General features: G+C 35.2%; 1 long non-coding RNA gene and 2 pseudogenes across 3 annotated transcripts; 2 read left to right on the top strand and 1 right to left on the bottom strand.

Annotated features, from left to right (window-relative positions):
• The first annotated feature begins 939 nt into the window (after window positions 1–939).
• LOC117241094 lies at window positions 940–3,360 on the top strand (annotated as a pseudogene).
• Window positions 3,361–7,871: 4,511 nt separating this feature from the next.
• Window positions 7,872–13,107, top strand: LOC117241093 (annotated as a pseudogene).
• LOC117241095 lies at window positions 9,541–12,572 on the bottom strand. Of its 3 annotated transcripts, none has more exons than XR_004494894.1 (4): window positions 12,486–12,572; window positions 11,060–11,355; window positions 10,773–10,977; window positions 9,541–10,677 (listed from the first exon to the last, which is right to left on the bottom strand). It is a non-coding gene; the product is annotated as an uncharacterized LOC117241095 (long non-coding RNA). The 3 variants fall into 3 exon arrangements; XR_004494893.1 differs by having other exon boundaries at window positions 9,541–10,655; XR_004494895.1 differs by lacking the exon at window positions 10,773–10,977 and having other exon boundaries at window positions 9,541–10,655.
• Window positions 13,108–13,950: the final 843 nt, after the last annotated feature.

Raw genomic sequence — 13,950 nt, 5'->3', positions numbered from 1 at the left:
AACAACGAAGCCACTTCCTTCACTCTCCTAACTAAAATCGTCACCAACAAATCCGATGGTCCCGTGCGCTAGACACCCCCATCCTTAGCTTTCCTCCGAGACAGCATCGTCTCCCAAGACAGTTCTGATTTCACATCCTTCGAACGGTCAATATCCTTCCACCGGGTAGGACACACCCACAGATCAGTCACTCATTCATCTCGTACATATTCTCAACGCGAGAATTGATTGTAATTTCAACAAATAAGTAAAAAAATCTCGTACATACGCATCAGCGTAACTGCCTTCGTTATAAGTTGTTGGAATAAACGGTGAAATATAACTTACTATACTGTGTCATATTCATTTAACCACCTCTTATCTTAACCGAAACAGGGGAACGACTACTTCGCGGCGTCGATTCACCGAATCGTAGCGAGAATTTACGCCTCTCGCTACTGCGACTGCGTCTCTCCGCGAACGGGCGTAACACATTGATCGACAGAAGTACTAAACTCTAATAACATAAATTTATATATTTTCTATTTCCCAGCCACCAGTTTTATAGATTTTTCTATCTTCTGTACTACTTTTATTCCTTTTATTTTTTCTTACATGAGATTATTGTAAATTTAATATCATTTGTTCGCAATATTTGTTATTTATCTTTCCTTGAATTTGAAATTTCGCGCTTCAATGTTGTGTGTTGTTCGACGTTTTATCGAACGATGTTTATCGAACTAGTTTATGAATACATACATAATCATTAAAGAATCTATAAACCTTACTAGTTTGTTTTTAGTAAGTTTTGTTACAGAAAACATGTTCTCATAAATTTTCAACTTTAATTTATGGAAATTTATTAATCTTAAACTATAAAATCATTCAATGAGTCTTTCCGGATGTTTTTATGTAGTCATAATTTCACATATCAGCGCAGCTCCACCAATAGGATAAGAGTTACGTGGAAGCAACAGGGGGGAAGAAGAACATATAGAGATCTAAAGGTTATTTTTGTCTCATTCAAGTTTCTGTTAACCGGCTTGGAAATTTCCTGTGCTTGTTTCGACTTTGAAGTCTTAAAAAAAAAATTGTAAGTAAATAGTATATATATAGTATATATATCCCGAGTCAAAGTTTCTCTTTATAAATAATAAACCGTTTAAAAACTATATTTTGTATGTTTTTTCCTTATTCATAATTAAATAATAAATATGAAATACTTCTACAGAAAGCCGACATCCTTCAATTAACCGAACAGCAGAGGATTTGAAAATTAGTAGTTGAAAGAAATAAATGTTATCATATGTTCATAATTGATCGATAAATTTAAGTATGCAATTAGAAAATGTTTCTTAAGTTTGGAAGAATATATAATCATGCTGAATGTTTTGTAGTTACGAAAGTTGTATACAAACATACATTGTACATACGACTAGTAATGGTACTAAATTACTGTTAGAGGGTTTTGGGTGTATAGAACCATATGATTAAATTAATACTAGAGATAACGAATCGCGCGAATGTAATTAATATTTTGAAATGCGTTGTTTGCATTAATTGATAGTTTTCTTATAAACTTTTTTATAAACAATTTCATTGTTATAGAAAAAAAATAAATGCCGGTAATATGTCGATCCTACTTAAATAGAAAGTGCAATATTTTGTTATAATATTTGGCGCAAGTTTATACATTATTACATCCAAAAATAATATTCTTTTTATATCTAAGCTATATTAAAATATAAAGATACAAATAGTTATGCGAGTAGTTAGTAGTTGATGCTTTTTACTTAAATTGTCTTATACTTCATAATTTGTAATAATATAATTCTTGTCATCAATGATTCTTTGTTTTTACTTTGTATATATTATACTTCCAGGAAGATGCCGCTCTATAAATTGACTTACTTCCCGTTACTTACTAACTTGACTTACTAAATTGACTTACTAATCCGTTTTATCTTCAGCTATGCTAGTATTCCATTTGAAGATGAACGTATCAAAAAGGACGTCTGGCCAGAAATAAAGCCCTGTAAGCTTTCTGTTTCTTAATCTGAAAAGAAATTCTGTTTCTTAAATCTCATCTTTCCTAATTTAACTAAAGTAGCTAAATAAAGTAGAACACAATTATGCAGAGTATAACAGAGATTATTGTTTACTCTCCATTGCTCTATAAGATATGTGGGAGAACAATAGGTATTGTTAAGGAGACAATGCCCTTTGTTTGCTGATAAATTATCAATAAATTAAATTATATCTTTCCAAAACAGATAACAGGAACCTAGATATTTAAGAAGCATCATAATCTGTTTGTTCGATAGAATCTTTGATTCTATTAGTTGTATGTTTTTAGTGACTCCTTATGGCCAGCTTCCTATGCTCGTAGCTGATAGAAGGAAGGTTGCTCAGTCTACAGCTATTTGCCGTTACTTAGCCACACAATATGACTTAGCTGGAAAGACTGACTGGGCAAATCTTCATATTGATGCCACTGTTGATACTATTCATGATATTCGTCATAGTGAGTACCCAGTGCTGTTTTGTATAAATCTTATGAGAATCTTGATAACAGATAGTACATATCTGTTCAGGTATTTATTAGTTGAAATTCGATTTAATATTTGATTTAATCGAACGATACACGTATGTCAACAATACAAGACAAAGGATTAAAAAGGATTGTAATTCTATCTTCAGTATCATTTAAATTTCGCACAACACTGTATTCAAATTAGTATAACATTAGCGAATAGTATTTAACTGAAAACAAATTTTCAGAAATTGCCGCCTTCGACTATGAGGAGGACGAGAAGGTCAAAGCTGCAAAACGCAAGGCCGCTGAAGAGACGCTGCCGTTCATTTTAGAACGTTTGGACCAGCAAGTGAAGGAAAATGACGGCTACTTCTACTCTCTCTAATGATGGTACTCTCTCTTGGGCTGATTTGACATTCGTTGCTCTGCTCGATTATTTGAACTTTATGTACAAGTCTGATCTGATCGAGAATTACGAGAATCTGAAGCTGCTGGAGAAAAAGGTCCTCCTTCTGTCCAAGATCAAAAACTGGATTGAGAGACGCCCAGTTAGCGAATTCTAAACTTCACGATTGCTTATGGTTTTATAAGCGTTTAAAGATTGCGGTCTTAGTGTGTTGAGAGAATGAAGAACGAATCGTTTTGATGGAAGTTTGTATGGAATATACTGATTGCTTTTAACATTCATTAGTTCCAGTTATTACCGACATTTTTGTCATTTAGTCAGGGTTTTCCCTTTAGATTACGTTGTGATAGAGAACTATTATTTGTGTATTCCTACAGAAACATACGAACTATATAAACTGTTGACACGATGTTGTGCTTTTGTATTATAGAGATAATAATAAAGCCATCAAACAATCATTAATTATGTTTTTTATTATATTCATTAAGAATTGAAGATTACCTCCTTGGTGATCTTGATAATATCGTATTTTACAAATGTTGAACAAAAAAAATGTATGATTATTTTATTCAATACGTTATGAGGGTTGCTTTAAAAAAATACGAGTTACATATTTCTTTGAAAAAAGCATGATTTTTATCGATACAATAATGTTCTTCTGTTATCGCTTTAAAGTTGAGTACTTCGTTGATTACACGAGAGAACTCGCCTACAGCAAACAAGATACGACCGTGTGTAAAGTAATTAATCTGTTTGCTCGTTGCTAGCTACACATAAGGCTTGCGTAAAAAACAATATGCATTTCAGTTCAGGCGGAGAATTATGTAGGAAGTCATTTTGTCGATCAATAACTTAGTTAATAAAAGATCAAATTTTCATGTACATAAATGTAAGTAACGTTCAAGTATTAATCATTACATACAATTTTTGTATAATTCGATATCTTGGTCACTTCCATCTTACAAATGATATATAGATAATATTTATGAGATACATTGGAGCTATCTTTTAGTTAACGCCATTTTTTCTTGTTTTCTCTGTACTTTTCCTATTCTTCCAAAAATATCAAAGGATCGATGACTTCAAATTAAACTAGAATTGCTTCGGTATATTGTCAATCAATGGCTATTTGTATTCACATCTATATCAAAGGAAAACCGATTGCAAAATTAATTACCCTTGCAACTCCGCAATCTGAAACTATGTGTGATCGACCTTGAAGATGACAAATCTCAATGTTTGAAGTAGTACAAAAAGATGATAATTTAATTTCGCTTTATCAAACTGTACAAAATTTGTATACACATACAGAAAAAAAAACGGAGTTCAAACATTAATCAACATGAATTATCGGTTATTATTGCTGAGTAATTATTAGGATTAGAGTTTTGGAGTATCGATCGTATCGAGTTTTAACTATCGGTTTCCGCAATTTATTGTTTTTCTAAATTATGTCTAAATGGTATCAGTTTTTGAATATTTTATAGTTTACACTCCAACATACTGACGTAAGCTATCGAAAATAATTGTAAATTATGCAATATCATTTTTTTTATATTTCATAATCTAAATTTCAATCTATTTTTTGTATTTAACATCCCTTTTTTATTGTTCGTGTTCCGTCTTGTACGTTCTTCAAAAAATCTTAATTTTTTTTTGGATAAAATCTTGTGTGAATTTACAAAAAATACGATTCTTCGTTTAATTTTTTTCCCTTATTGTCTTTACATATCTGGAGTTTAAACGCGTTATAAGTACGTTTTCTTTTTAACATGATTACGTAGAATTCTTATTCTGAATAAATTATTTGTTTCCGCTTCATAACTGTTTCTAAATTACAGTGCATTTAATCATGAAATGCACAGTAACATTTTATACTTTTTACGTTCTAAGGAATTTTCAGGATCGGTTAAAAATTAAATTACAGTAATGGTAATACTCAATATTAATGTCAGACGTGGATACTTCACTGTTTTGTATAATAATTTGTTATCTTGGCATCGATCAAGATATTTAATATACAAAGCGTACAGATTAATAAGAATTTTAATTAATCCTTCTTCTATAGTATTCACCGTTCTTTTCGAGCTCGTACCATTTCAAATAGACTTTCGAATAGATTTCAAAGACTTGTCTGTTCAAATAAAACGCGATCTTTTTTATTTCCCTATCAGTCGTCCCGTTACTGTTCCGTTGTTTCCAACAGATTGCAGATTCGTTTAAAAAACATTTGTAACGAAAAACAAACCCACTCGCAGAAATGTTATTCAATATCGCATTTATAACTTTCATAGACATCCTCCTCTCATTGCTATCATTGTAAACAGATTGAAACTTCGTTTGCAAACACTCGCCATTAAAAAAAAAAAAGAAGAATTAATCTTAAACAATTTTATCTTGTGTTCCATTTATAATTTTCATAATTGTCTTCCCGACGTTGTATCATTTTAAATGGCTTTTTTCTATCCATCTATGTTGCAGCGAGATCAACGGTCCTAATTACTAAATTGCACGATGTGTTCATACAAATTCACTTTTTATGAACGCGATGAAACGAAATGAAACCTAAGTAGAGATTTGTTTTCTCATCAAGTATAACGAGTTTTATACATTGGATAGATTGCCTCGTTGTGAGAAGGTCTTAATCGTTTATAATTGCGATTAAGTAATTGCAATAAGTCATATTTTTAAGAAACGTTCTCACATGCTGTCACACACTCGAATTAGAAAAGGATCATGAAACATTCGGTTTATGATATTATTTGTTTGTAAATCTTCCTGCTTCCGGAAACTTTTTTAAATATGAAAATATTTATATACAAAATTAAATGTTGTCCTATCAGAATTATATTATTTCGTGTATCCTGTTGCTTTTTATATGACAGTCCTCCCGTTGGCCGCGGATTCGTTATCAAGCCTGAGGCCCTCGTCACTAGTGTCACTATCGACAATAAAGGTACCACACCCGCGACCGGACGATGGAGAACTCCAACACGGAATCGCAAGCTCCCGCGAGCCCTGCCCGGGAGGGCGCCTCGAGCTCGGACTCGGAATGTGACTCGAGCTCGGATTCCGATTCAGACTCGACATCAGAAGTGGCATCCGAACACACGTTGTCGGCACGGGATCGTAAGAGTATCGTGCGCGCACTAAAGCGGTCGCTAGGGAAGAAGAAGAGGAAGAAGAAGAAGAAGAAGAAGAAGAAGAAAGGACACCGGGCAACCCGGGTATCGCTACCGCGCTTCAACCCCGAAGCCGCGGACGCAGATCCAGCCGCCTGGTGCACAGCCGTCGGCCTGCTCATGAGGGACCGCCCCCTGATCCCACCGCTGAGGGAACAGCGCATTGTATTCTGCCCTAAACCGTGCCCTAGAGGGTCCGGCAGCGTATTGGCTTACGCAGATAATGAACGGCGACGAGCTCACCTGGCCAGATTTTAAGGAACAATTCGCCGCGCACTTTGGTGGCCAAGAAGTAGCAGCCGCGTCGCTAATCAAGGTAGCCGAGGAACTACCGCGGGACGGCGAAACACCAGGAGCGTACGGAAATCGTATCATCACCCTCCTGGGGTCGAAGTGGCGAAATTCAACCAGGGAAGAGGTACTCGCCGCCACCGCCCTCCATCTGCTGGGCTCGCGCGATGAACGTTTTAAACGACTCGCGCTCACGAGTGACATCACGTCGGTGAAACAATTCCAAAGGGAAATGAAGCCCTTCCTATACACGGAGTGGCTAACGCCCCCGCCGTGGAGGTCATTAGCGAGCTCCGGAAACAAACGAGGCAGGTCACCCGCCCCTGGACCAGGTGTGGCCACTGCGACATTCAAATGCCGCAAGAGGGCGAAGTGAGAACCGAAGAAGGACCCTCGACGCCCGGAGGAAAGCCGACCGGCTGCACCACTAAAAGCGTTGTGCTTTCATTGACACATGCCGGGACACATCGCCTCTCGCTGTCCATCGCGGCGAGAAGAAAAACATTGCCCCGAGGACGAGCGCCTGGTCGATGCCTGCGTGGTAGAAGCCCCGACGGGTACACTAAGCCAGCAGGCCACACACGAGGACGTGTAAGTGTCAGGATGGCCGAGTCGGAGACGAAAGGACGCCGGGGCCCCTCTGGAACTTCAGGACAACACCCTAACCTTGCAACCTAGAGCCTAATATAACCATAACGAAACAATCGCAAGTCCAAACCGATAGCAATCGTACGTCGATCGGAGGATCGTGTGTACTGAGACACTCGACCGGAGTCTTGTTTCGGTGGCGTCGTTGGGATGACGAGCAGTCTTGCTAGAGAGCTGATAGGTAAAAGAAGTCGAGTGCCTTACGAGCAGGGAGTGGTGCACGTGTGAGTTAGAGCAAGGGAACCTGTCCTCCCGTTGGTCACGGATTCGTTATCAAGCCTGAGGCCCTCGTCACTAGTGTAACTATCGACAATAAAGGTACCCCACGCGCGACCGGACGATGGAGAACTTCAACGCAGAACCGCTACCTCCCGCGAGCCCTCCCCGGGATGACGCCTCGAGCTCGGACTCGGAGATTCAGACTCGACATATATATTATTATATATATTATATATACTATTATATCTATATAATATATGTATTTATATCTATAAATATATGTATAAATATATCCATTTAAAATAATAAAGTTGACCTTCATATATCGCCAATAATATCGCGTGCGTAAAAAGAAACTAATTACATTTAATTCTTTTTTTACATTTATTTATTTTTTATTATTATTTTTTTCACAACTAATTACATTTAATTATTACATTTACATACATTTAACTATTATTACATACATTTACATACATTTAATTATTATTTTTTTCATAATTATATCTCGTTTGAAATATTTTTCGACATAATTAATTGTTTCAAAAACACATATTCCAGCCTTCTAAATGATTTATTTTGCGTATTATACGAATTATTCCATCTATAAATAAATTGTTCTCTATACACACAAACATGCACACAGTCTGTTAATTACACGAGTTAATTGTATCATTTTTCTCGATAAGTTGACAGAGCAAGGAAAATGAGCGACGAACCTACCTACAAACTAATCTACTTCAATGCCCGTGGTCGTGCCGAACATATACGGTACATATTTGCATTTTACTGGCATCGAGTATACCGACGAGAGGATCCCCGAAGAACTCTGGCCTGAATACAAGGATTGTAAGCGTGAAGAATCGATTTTTACTTTCATCGTTCAACTCTCAGGTATTTACTCAAACTTTTCTGTATATAAAACTTTCGTTTCACGTGCAGGCTAAACTTACTTAAAGTAAAATTTCATACGGAATAAAGTCGAACTTTTCATTAAGTTTTGCTTCCGTAATATCGTGTTTATCGAATACCAACTTAATTCACTTACGATTCTCGAATTTTTGTGTTGCAATCTTTATTGTTTTCAATGAATCGAAGCGTTTCGAATATTTTGAGAAAACCGTAAATAGGCGACTTAAAATAGGAATACAAAAATACTTCTACGTTTCTCGTTCATTTAAAAAATTTTTAGGACTTGTTGGAAAAAAAGGATAAAAAATTGAAATCAGTTCGGAAATGAACAAGAACATAGCTAAAAAGTCGAAAGAACAAAGCAGACATAAAATTCGATCTTCCGTTGCGACATTTCTATCGTAAATAGTATAATAAAAGTTTTACGCAGCATAGTCTTCGATATAATCTTATATATCGCTTGCAGATAGAGAAACCAAAAATCAACGTAAGTCTGTAAATCAATCCTGTCGGTGTAAAACACAAAATTACGTTCGCAAGAGACATTCGATTTATATTCCTTGCATTTCAATTTTCATTACAAGAACCGTGTACATTTTCTAATATTTTTTCCGTGTCTGGTATTATGCGACGTGAATTTTTTATTCGCAGTTGTAAGTCCACTATCATTGCATAAGGTCTTCCCGCAAAACGATACTGATCGTTCCTCGTACATTCAGTACACCGCATCAGACAGATTCGTTCCTTTCCGTGAGAATTACAAATTTTATACTCGATCTTTTATCCTTGATTTTAAAAACTTTAGGTTCTTCTCAACAGTCAAAAACACGCGATACCCTGTCCATCGTAATCGTAAGAAAAGAAAAAAAGGAGAAAGAAGACATTTCTGTATTTCTTTACTAGGCCATGTTGATTAAAACCGAAATGATTTCGATTCATCTATTCACAAGAACGCAACGGCCTCGGAAGCTGTGTTGTGATTTCCTATCGATCGTTTCCCTCTACACAGTGTTCATATGAGCCATGTTTGTTCTTAGCAATGCCTTATAAAAAGCTGCCTGTGCTGGAGATAGACGGGAAACCGGTAGCGCAGAGTAACGCTGTGGCGCGATACGTGGCGAGGAAGTACGATCTAATGGGAAAGGACGAATGGGATGCGATGATATGCGACGAGCTCGTCGATACTCTTGGAGATTTGAAGCAAGGTGAGTAACTGATGAGATGACTTTGTATTTGTCTCGCCACAGAGACAGACGTTCAGAATTCATTGTGAAAAGACGAGTACAAACAAGATACGTATATCTTTCCGTTAAGCGAATGTTACAGTTTGTTTGCAAAAGTCAGTTTTTAGATTATAGAATCGTAGATAGAATTTAGAGGATAGAAACTTTTAGTAGTCACTTTTAGTTTAGTAAAGTCTTATCGACAATAAGCAGACTACGTTATGATACAACGATTCCAACTGAAGATTTCTATCGACATCACGAATTCGATGGCTTCCAAATTTTCTTCTCTGCAATCTCAGACGCTCAGCTCGAAAGAATCTTTTAGATCCCCCGACAAACACTCGACTCAGGTTATCTATTATCGTAATCTTCCTACGGGATTTTTTTTTAACTGCGTTGCGTTAACGAATAACGGGATAACATCACGTTTCTCTCATCGCCTTTCAACGTTCTACAACTTTTATTCTTTGCAAATCCCTGTCTCTATATGATAAACGCTGGTTATCCGCGGAAGGAGCGAGGACAACGAAGTGTTACTCGATGATCAAAGACAGGAAGATCCTGGTACGCGATAACGTTACTAATTTCCAACTACGATATGTGTGATTACGTAACATCTGCTGTCTGCATAATGCGTTAACGATCCGCGCGTTGATCGCATAAATATAAATCGAAGGGAATGGAATCGCTCGAAACTCATGCAACTATCCGCAGGTGTTTAAAATCGTGTTTCTACACCGCCAACGTAACGTCACGCCAGTCGAATCGAAAAATTATTACTAGACAGGGAAGGTGAACAAAAAACGAGGTAAATAGGCTACCGATTGAATAATATCATAACGATCGTATCTCTGGTTTTTGCTCGTCTTTTATATTTGTTTCAAATGTATAAAAGATAATCGTATCGATATCGTCCACGATTAAAGCCATCCATCCGCCATCGACGAGGAACGAACGATTATATTTTATCATTTATGCGAATCCTTCTCTTCTCTTCTTTCTCTATTTACTCCCCTCGCCTTGCTTCGTACCGCCGATGATTCACAATTCGATGCACCTGAACAGCTGGAACGTCGCAGATTTTTCCGTACGATAACAAACGTGTTTTTGATGGCCTGCTTTAAACCGTGACGATCGCCATGACGTGCATCAATTGTCGAATGATGTAGTGCGACGATACTCGTACGCAACTTTTTTTTACGCTGTTTTTTCCTCTATTTTTTCTTCCTGTGTGTTATCACATGATCATGAGATACCTGTATAGAAGATGCAAAGAGTCTGTGAAGAATTTACAGATATTTAAGATTATCATAATGATTAAGCAAAAGCTAAGACGTAAAATATTGCTCAAGATGTAATTATGTAATATTTACTCAATTTCTAGAAGACTGTTTATATCTTGTTGTTATTCTTGATATGGAGATAAATATAGTATACTTTATTCAGACCTAGATAAAAGACTTTTTTCTCGTTTCTCTTCTCTTACTTAATCACTAAGAGTTATATAACGTTTATTCGATAATTCTGCTTCTCCTGACCTTTCCACAAATGGTTGTTTATATCTCGACATTCTTGGTACTTTTAATCAAATTTTAATAACAATACTTTACTCGTCAGAAGTAAATAAAAAAGCTCTAAGTAGAAGCAAGGATTTACTTACCTTTCCTTTCTCGAATCTCAGTTAGCAATGTTGTTCCTCTTGAAAGATTTTCCAAGTTTCCAAGACAATTTCCACGCTGGTAACATTGTATATATTTCGAGTATCGTGAACCACAGGAACTTGTTGAGGCAATATTGAAGAAAGCAAAGAGAATGAAGAAATTGTAAGAACTATGAGAGGCTACTCCATCTTTCACAACTTATTTTCTCTTCGTTTGGGGGAAAAAACACAAATGAACGTAACGGTTGGTTTCATATACGTTTCAGATATCTGCTACTATCGCATGGAGGAGAATCCTGAAAAGAAGGAAGCGAGGAAGAATCAACTTTTGAACGAAACAATACCATTTTACTTGACTAAATTCGACCAGATTATTGGCAAAAATAAAGGATATATCATTCCTACTACCGTAAGATTTTTTATCCAAATTTAATGTTAAAATTTTTAGTCTTTGTGCAAACTGGGCCATGTTGTCCATAAAAAATTATTGAAACTTTGTTGCGACATGACAGCTTTAATTGTTGAGAGCAGAGTGTATCTTTAAAATTCACTCCTGTTAGTTTATGTACAAATGAATTTGCCAAGATTTTCAGCTTTTAGATAATTATTCATGTATCTTCCTCATCAAGTTTGATAGAAATTATTACTATCGTAATCAAAGCAAAGATTAAGATATGTAAAATCATTTCTCTGGATATGACACTCTTGTTTAATGAGTGATAAATGATACCATTCGAAATATCATATTTATATAATATATAATGATACTTATAAGTGTAATCACTTAAGTACAGGTATCTGAATTTTTCTCACTGTCACTGACATAGATACGTATTATCGTTCCTTAGATTACTTGACCAGTTTATTTCTTTCATCACTGTGTTATTATATAATAATAATAAATAGTCACATTAAATTAATTTAGTATGATTATGTTGTTTAATAATACGTGTTTCATTGCAAAATATTTAGCGATTGAAGGGCTCATAGGAAACATGAAAGTGAAAGAATACTAGAATCTAGAGTTTACGATTTCAATTTGTTTAACGAGATATTTATCATATTACACAATTCCTGTAAATGTATTTCTAATTATATCACCGAAGAATTGTATTTAATTAAGCTATGAAGTTGTGGAATCGTGAGAAGGATTATTTTTATAGAACTGTCTAATTTCCATTCGACATTGATTCAGGATACACATTACTCTTTTTTACATAATACCAGTTTTGTCATTTTTAATTAACAAATACCTCCAACGGTTGAAGTTTCTAAAATTATCCATTAAAATCTGACAATAAAATAAAAATCCAAATTCTTCCTAAAAAGCTAGTGATCTTTAGTTAAGAGTTCAATTTTTCACATTTTTCAAGGTAAATTATAAAAATTGTTTAATAGAGGAGGTACAAAATAAATGTATACAAACCTTTTTTCAGACGACATGGGCGGACTTCGTATTTGCAGCGGCCCTTGAAAATTTCGAGTATATGTTTGGGGCACCAGCTTTGGATAAATATCCAGCTTTTCGAGCATTGAAGAAAAGGATTCATAGAATATCGGCCATTTCTGATTGGCTGATTAGGCGCCCATTCACAAACAGCTAAAAAGCTAAAAACGTGTGGAAAAAAGATGACCAGTACACCAGTATATATATATGTACGCTGGCATCGCTATGTTGGTAAATGTTCGATGTTATATGTGTCGTAAAATGTAACAGTTCTATTTAAAAAAAAATTTCGTTTCTATGAGTACGTTAAAAGTTTAACTATAAAAAGTCTCATCTGAGCTGTGCTCCTTTATGGAAGGTATTATTGTGTTTGAAAGAACACAATATATAATAAATGTATGTATGTTGTATAATAAATGTATGTTCTTTCGAAAAAAATTCGAAAATTTTCTTTCTTTTATTCGTACTTAACTTTTTAATAAAATGCACGATTAATTCTTGTGTCTCGTTTAAACAGCTTTTGGTCTATCGTTATTTCGAATTATTTGAACATCGTGTGAATTTACTATTTAATTTTACAATATCATTTACTATATAATTTTACAATATCATTTACTATATAATTTTACAATATCATTTACTATATAATTTTACAATTATAATTTTACAATATCAATAATTTACAATAAGTGAGGGAAAAATCATTGAATGTTATATCTAGATGGCTATATACTATTTTAAACAATACTTAACTCGAGATACTCGTTTCGTCTCTTCATGATACTTACTGGCAATACCGAGTACAAATATGATGTTCTTTGAAAATAAAAAATGGATTTGAAAACGTTAATGCACGTAAATTAAATTTGGTTTGGACATATATGACACAATTTGTATGGACAATGAAGAGTACGAATCTACGAATTTCGAGGTAAAAGTATTGATATATGTATCGATATTTCTGGTCGTTACAATATCTCTAATCAATACAAAGTTCTAACTGAATGTTAGAATATTAAACGTTAAAACGTTTAAAACGTTAAAATGTGTATCGAATCGTTGTAATTCCAAAGATGTCAATTGATGTAATGTAATAATAAAGTATAAAGTATAATTTCGTCTGTGGTATAATCTTTCTATTCCATTTTGTTACGTCGCACCGCGAGCAATATGGCAACCAGATGTCACCGGATACTCGCAGCGTATCCTCCATAGTTTCAAGTACCTTCCATAAATCTCATAGATTTCCTAGAAAAGTTCCTTCAAACCAAACAAACGTCTGTTTCCGAAGAATTTCTAAAGACTATTGTCTACCCTGACTGGACAAGGGAAAGTTAGTTTTTCTCACGTATGCTGCAACTTTCCTCCCACTAACCACTTTCTCTCGAGGGCGGTTAAGACCCTTCGTTAACCAATTAACAACGAAGCCACTTCCTTCACTCTC

Source organism: Bombus vosnesenskii, unplaced genomic scaffold (genome assembly GCF_011952255.1).
Source record: "Bombus vosnesenskii isolate JDL3184/JDL3185 unplaced genomic scaffold, Bvos_JDL3184-5_v1.1 scf7180000015260, whole genome shotgun sequence".
In the NCBI taxonomy this organism is placed as follows: Eukaryota; Metazoa; Arthropoda; class Insecta; order Hymenoptera; family Apidae; genus Bombus; species Bombus vosnesenskii.
This window is presented reverse-complemented; position numbering and strand designations above follow the sequence as displayed.